Source organism: Dermacentor variabilis, chromosome 3 (assembly GCF_050947875.1).
Source record: "Dermacentor variabilis isolate Ectoservices chromosome 3, ASM5094787v1, whole genome shotgun sequence".
NCBI lineage: Eukaryota > Metazoa > Arthropoda > Arachnida > Ixodida > Ixodidae > Dermacentor > Dermacentor variabilis.
In genome coordinates, this window is record NC_134570.1 from 44,598,586 (window position 1) to 44,605,342 (window position 6,757).

The window sequence follows — 6,757 nt, forward strand, 5'->3', positions numbered from 1 at the left end:
GCCAAAAGGCCCCATACTATTAATTCACCTTTGCTACTCACCTTACTAAAGGAGCCCTGGGAGGCTATCCTCGCTCTTGCTGACCTCGTGGCCCAGAAGCGCCTCCTGGATCAAGCTGGGTGGGTCGCAGTGGCCACTGGAATCTTGGAATAGGGACCCGCTCTGCACCGCTCCCTTCCCCCATTTTTTTTTCTTACCAATAAATGCTTATTCCTCCTCCTTGCACTTGCAACTGTTGTTGATGATGATGATGATGATGATGATGATGATGATGACCTTATAGTCTTTGACACATACCCATTCACGTGGACTGGACAATAGTCGGGCAAAGTTTGCATATCTTCAACGTGAATAAATTTTAGAAATCCATATTTTGATGAATAAATCAAAGCCAGTTACATCCAAGACGATTCAGCAAAGAGTCATTCTGATAGAGCAAAGATAGAGAGAGAAAATGCTGCGCAGATATTTATAAATGAGGCACTACGGGAAGAATTAAATTAATCATACGATTAACGATGAAATCGGTTTGATTCACGGATGACTGTTGTAGGAACTTTACAGCCGCTCTAGCAACTTCGTCGTCACCGTCGTCCCGACAATTTCCGCCACCAGGAGGTAATTTCGCGGTACCACCGCCCGATTCATGGCCGATCCCCCAGAGTGGGTTGCACCATTTCACTAGGGAACAAGAACAAGGACAAGGACAAGGACGTTTGCATCGCATCGTGCATTCCATCTTGCGCTTGGGGAGGAGGGGCGTAATTGCCTATCGAGAGCGCTGTGGAGACGCCATCGCGCACATGCTAACGCACTATTTGCGTTGTGGGCTGTACTTTCTGTCTTTTTCTATACTTGGTGTTCGTTCTGGCACGTCGAGCCCCTTTTCTGAAGCCTGTTCAGTGTCACACGTGCGAGATGTCTAAGTTCTTTGTTGCGACGGCAAGTCATATTGTGTGTTTGTACTGGCGCGGGCAGCTCCTCGTCTAAATTATCCCTTGTGTCATGCGTGCCTCGCAGAGATGTAATCGTGGAAAAGTTTACATGCGATAGAAGGTTATACTTATGTTTTTTTTACTGGCTCGTGTCATCTTTTGTAAAGCCGCTCACGTACGTCCTTTATCAAATCACGAAAAAGAAAAGCAAGAAAAGGCTGACAAAGACGCTCAAACATCTGAACCTAAATCTCCGAGAAAGCAGCTGTCATTAGTCGTGTGTATTCCAGGCGGGGCCGCAATGCGGCGCCTCCTCAGCAAGCAGAGGTGCTTTCACCAGGACGCCTAGTAATTGCGCCTTGCTAAAGCGAGTTTGTGAACGTACATCTGAAGCGGGGTATGATGACCAAGAGCAGTACACGATCGACACCGTCTAGATTACAATAATAAACTTGCTCTCGCAAACTCTTTCCAATCACGCTTTATTTATCACGCTTTATTTTATTTTTCTCGACCCAGTCGCGGACTCCCAGGGTGATCAGCAGCTACAGAGTTCTGCTGCCGAACATGAGGTGGCGGGTTCCAGTCCTGACAGTGTAAACCGCCTTCCCGTTGAGGCAGAATGCGAAAGCGCTCGTGTACCGAACCTCGCGAACAAGATAGAGAACACGACATGTGGTCGAAACAAAACCGAAGCCTCTCATTGAGGTGTCTCTCGAATCATCTGCGTTGGTTTGGTACGTGAAACACCACAGTTTTAATTCAGTCGACTGCATCTGGAAATATTCGAAGCGTGTCCCCATTACAGGGAACCCTGAAACCGCATTCTCCTTTTTTGTGTCGCACGTCGTTTCTGTCCATGTATACATACGGTCAAGTGCAGTGCAGCAGCTGGCAGGATAAGTTGATAACATCAAATCACTCAGTCGGTCAATCAACTGATGCGTCGATCAGTGAGCTGAATGTGGCGAATTGGTCACCGTGCTGACAAAATCCGCTTCAATGACTCACCATTAACTACAGCTACAGGCTCGGCTGTGCCTGGGTTCGGGGGCATGTGTAGAATGCTTACTTCAGAAATAATTTATTTGATTTTCTGCAGTAGTAAAAAACAGCTGTGATGCACGCGCTGGCATACACCTGCTTAACTGTCAGCCATGCGCTTCCCTGGCTGCTTCCTCGTGTTGTGGCAACATCCTGTTTCGAGTCGTACGTTTCCGCGAATACAAAAAGGTGTACTGAAATGATGTCGCGAAACGCGAAGCTGGAGAACATGACATGTATAGAAACACGTAAATATTAAGGACAGCTAGCCTTACCACGGGTACGACAAATTGCTGTTTCGCCATTCCTTGACGGCGCAACAAATCACTCGCTTCACCGAAAGTCATTTCCTTTTTCATTTAATTGAGGAAAGTGGTTTCACTGTTTTGTCAAAGTCAGCAGGCACATGCTGTACTCTGCCGTCGATGTTGTTTACTTACCTGGCCCGCTGACAGAGAGGCTATGACACTCTACTGGGGAGCCCGAGGTCCCCGGTTCGATTCCCTGCCCTTGCGGCCACGTTTATTGGTGGGCGAAATGCAAAGACGCTCGCGTGCTTAGATTTGGATGCGCGTTAGGGAACACATCGTGGTCAAAATCAATGCATAGCCAACTACTGCGGCGTATACCTCGCCGCCCCAGCGTGGGTCTAAGACGTTAATATTAGTGGCACGAGCATCAAATCACACTCTTGTTTCTTGCGCAGCACTTTCGGTTCACCTCCTGAGACGACCGGGGACGAAATTCAAAGGAAATCAGGAAAAAATTGAAAGAAATAGTACATTACAATATTCATGGGCTTCAGTAAAGATATATCAGAGGATAAGCTCAGTCACAAGTTTAGTTACTGAAGGGTATGGAATAATTACAATTAATTAGAAATCACTGATTACCGCACACCAAAGCACAAAATTGCAGACTTTAGAAACCCGCCACGTGAGCACGACTTCGGCGAAGTTCCTGGAAACTCGGAAGTAGAAAGCGGAAGTAACGACGTCAAAGTGACATCCCACACAAGAAGTTGGTGTGATATTTAAGCGGCCAATTAATGGGTAAGCAGTTGCCTGGCATAGACAGAACTACTGCCTAGCTGAGGGGAAGTGACGTCACTCCTTCCTCTCTCGCGCTCCTCTCCCAGCGCGCCCCTCCTCGCTCGCTCGCTCGCTTAGTCACAACAGCTGCGCGCGTGCACTCGTTACACGCTCTGACGTCAGCACCGGAAAGGGGCGCCTAAGGTGCGCTTCCGGCGCCACTCGCCAGGCGGCTACGCTCCACCAGGTGGCGCGGGCTAGTCTAGTCTAGTGTTAGCATAGGCTACAACATAATCGATTTGTTTATTCCAGGAGGGATTACCAGTAATCCAGACCCACGGATGCTCGTAGTGCTGCACCTCACTGATAAATGTATTGTTTGAATGATATTGCACATAAGGGGCTCCCTTTTCTGTGAAATGCGCATTAGTATGGTTTTGTCATAGTTTATAGGCATCTGCCAAGTGTCGAATCAACGATTACCTTTTGAAATGTGGCGTTGAACGTTATTTGATCATTAGAGCTTTTTACCTCAGAATAAATAACACGGTCATCTGCATACAGTCTTATGTTAACATATGTGTCACTGACAATGCCATTTATAAACAAAGGGGAAAAAATCGGCCCGAACACCAATCCCTTGGGGACGCCAGATTCTATGAAAACCTTTTCAGAGCATTTATCTTTAAATATAACAAATTGCTGCCGGTTACTGAGGTAAGCTGAGATCCAATTAGTTAACTGAGTGTTTAAACATGTTTTCTCATTCGAAAATTAATCTTTTGTGCGACACCTTATCGAATGATTTAGAAGAATCCACGAAAAATTCCAGCTGTCTGGACACCACTGTTAACTGACAATGCAAAATTGTGAGCAGCCTCTACTAATTGTGCACAAGTCGAATAGCCTTATGCGAATCCGTGTTGACACTCATATAGTGCATTATGGCGAATTAAAAATTCATAAATATGATTATGAATTAAATGCTGAAGAAGTTTACGAACCGTTGAAGTGAGTGATATTGACCGATAATTATTTATTGCACCTTTCTTCCCCTTTTTTCTCTAGAGGTTTTACTCTGGCGGACCTCCAATCAGTCGACACTTGTCCTTCATTTAACTATTTGAAAAATAGAATGTGCAAGTATTTAGAAATCCATTCAGCATATCTTTTGAGAAAGGTATTGGGTATTTCATCAGCGCCACCAGATTTTTTTAGAGCGCAGCTCTTTGGCGTCCGTTCCTGGGTTTCGCGTCGTCGTCGGCCTCGTAACCAGCTCCGCCCCCCTTTCATCCCCCCAGCGCTAGCAGCGACTGACTGATACCGCTGGATGCCGCTGACGCCGCTAGAGAGTCAAGATAACGTGACTGCATAGAACACCGTCGCCGCCATGCAGAAAGAGGAGGAAAGGGTCCCCCCCCCGTATCGGCGTCAGCGGCATCAGTCAGTCGCTGCTATCTCTTCCCTCCTCCCTTTATCGTGTTGTCCGCTTGCTGCGCGCGCTTCTGCCCCCATCATTTGCCGCTGGGTGTACACGCCGCCCCCCTCCCCCCTCTTCCTGCGAGTCTCCGGTTGTCAAAGCGCCGGCTCGAACTTAATTCCTTTCTTCGCTCCTCCTCCAATGCAACCCCTGTGCGGTGGCAATCAGAGAGCCAGATCGGTGGCGGCGGATCTGTATATGTGCACCGCCCGAGCCGAAATTGCTGCTGCCGTTCGCCCTGTGCGGTGGCAATCAGAGAGCCAGATCGGTGGCGGCGGATCTGTATATGTGCACCGCCCGAGCCGAAATTGCCGCTGCCGTTCGCCACTGCGAAATTATCTGCCAGTTCTTTCTGAGCCATGAGCGAGACGACCGATGGAAGTCCTCCGTCTGCTGCTGCTGCTGCTGCTGCTAAACGAGCTGCCAGAGCAGAGGCCCAGCGCCGTCGCCGTCAGAATCCAGAGGTGCGTGCCGCCGAAGCAGAAGCTTACCGTCGCCGCCGTCGAGATGATCCAGGAGTACGGGAAATATAAAAAAAAATTCTGTGATAGCGCATACATGTGTTGCTCGATTTCTTTGCCTCAATCTATCGAAAAGGTGAAACAGCTTATTTGCTGCGCTCAAATTTCGCATTAGGAAGTAACGTAATCGTCGGTAATTTTTTTACATAAAGGTTCAAGAACATCTTGGCAGATTCGCTGCTCGCTTACGAAAATGTGAGATGTCGGTGGTACTGTTGAGACACAATTGCGCAACTTAGCATCGCCGTTAGTAACAAAGGACTGAAATTGTATGTTGAATGCATTCGCGATCCTTGTGCCATCTGAAACCTGAACGCCAGCCATCATAAAAGCGTCTACATCAGTTGAAGTTGGGGAAATCGTTCGCCAAAATTTATGTGCACGATGAATTTGTAATAAAACTAGGCAACAAAATTCCAAAATATTTGTCTTTATCACGTGCTGCATGAGTATTAATTTGAAAAGACGAAGAAGAAATGTTTTGCTATATATGCCCATGAAGTCGGCTACCTAGCGTCGTTTTTTCTTTAATCTTTTAAATTTTTTTTCTTGCGTATCAGGGGCACAAATCGATCAACGCATTCATGTACAAGTTTCGTGAATGAATCTGAAAGATCGCGAACATTAGCTGTAGTGCAAGAGAAATCGTGCAGATGACATCAAAGCACATCATTAATGGCTTCGTAATGGGCACGTGAAAATTTAGGAAAATGTGGTTTGCTTATTTTTGGTAACATGAAGATTATTGAGGCTAGTCAAGACGTACTTTTTGGGCTAGTTGGTTCATATCTGTGATAAAAGAGCGCCAGAGAACACAAGGTACGAGACGAAGAAGAACGGCACTTAAACAGGGCGCCCTGTGTACCTGTCGTTCTTCTTCGCCTGGTCCCTTGTGTTCTCTGGCGCTGCTTTAAGGCGATTATTGAGGCTAGGGAAAACGACCTGATGATCTGAAATTCAAGGAATAATCTGACATGAAATCATGTCAGTAATACTTCCGCTTACGAAAAAAAGATCAAGAGATTTACTATGTTCTTGGTGACGATGATCATTTGGGATTTTTATGGCGCAGCATCCGTGCAGGCTACAATGCGCCAAGCTCATGTTTTTCGAATGCGGTAAGATGGTGTAGATGGCCAAGTAAAGATATAAGGACATGAGAGGGCTACAGTTCTTGTAGGGTTCCCGTGGCTTTTAAATAGTTAAAGGTATCTTCATATTGCACGAATGATTTATCGCTCAATAAGAGCATGGTATGGAAAGGCATTCTTCTTTCACAAAAAAATTTTGCAATATCCTTGTCTTCATTTTTCCAAGATGGGACATGTTATTAAAATGTGTAGCACGTGGAAAAATTAACCGCAGTGTTGGCACGTTGGTTGTGGTTTGTTATTTATTAGGTAACTATGGGTCAGCCTTGCGTAGGGCCAATTCTTCAGCGACATAAGATTACCTCGTAAAATCTTTGTCTGTGGCGACAGCTGCGCCACTCTCGTAAAATGGGTTTTATGCACTGAAGCTTGTTCTGTCCTTGCTGATCCCACAGTTTCTGCCAGTGACTATTTTCTTGAATTCTCGTGAATCCTTCAACAACTTGGGCGAGGTCAAACGTGAAAGCAATATCCAGTATTGCCTCACCTACCTTATGATTGCGATTCTCTAAGGACATTGTTAACCAGTCCACATTAGGCAAATTAAAATATCCAGACAGCATTATCCAATCATCAGGTTTAACCTATTTGCATG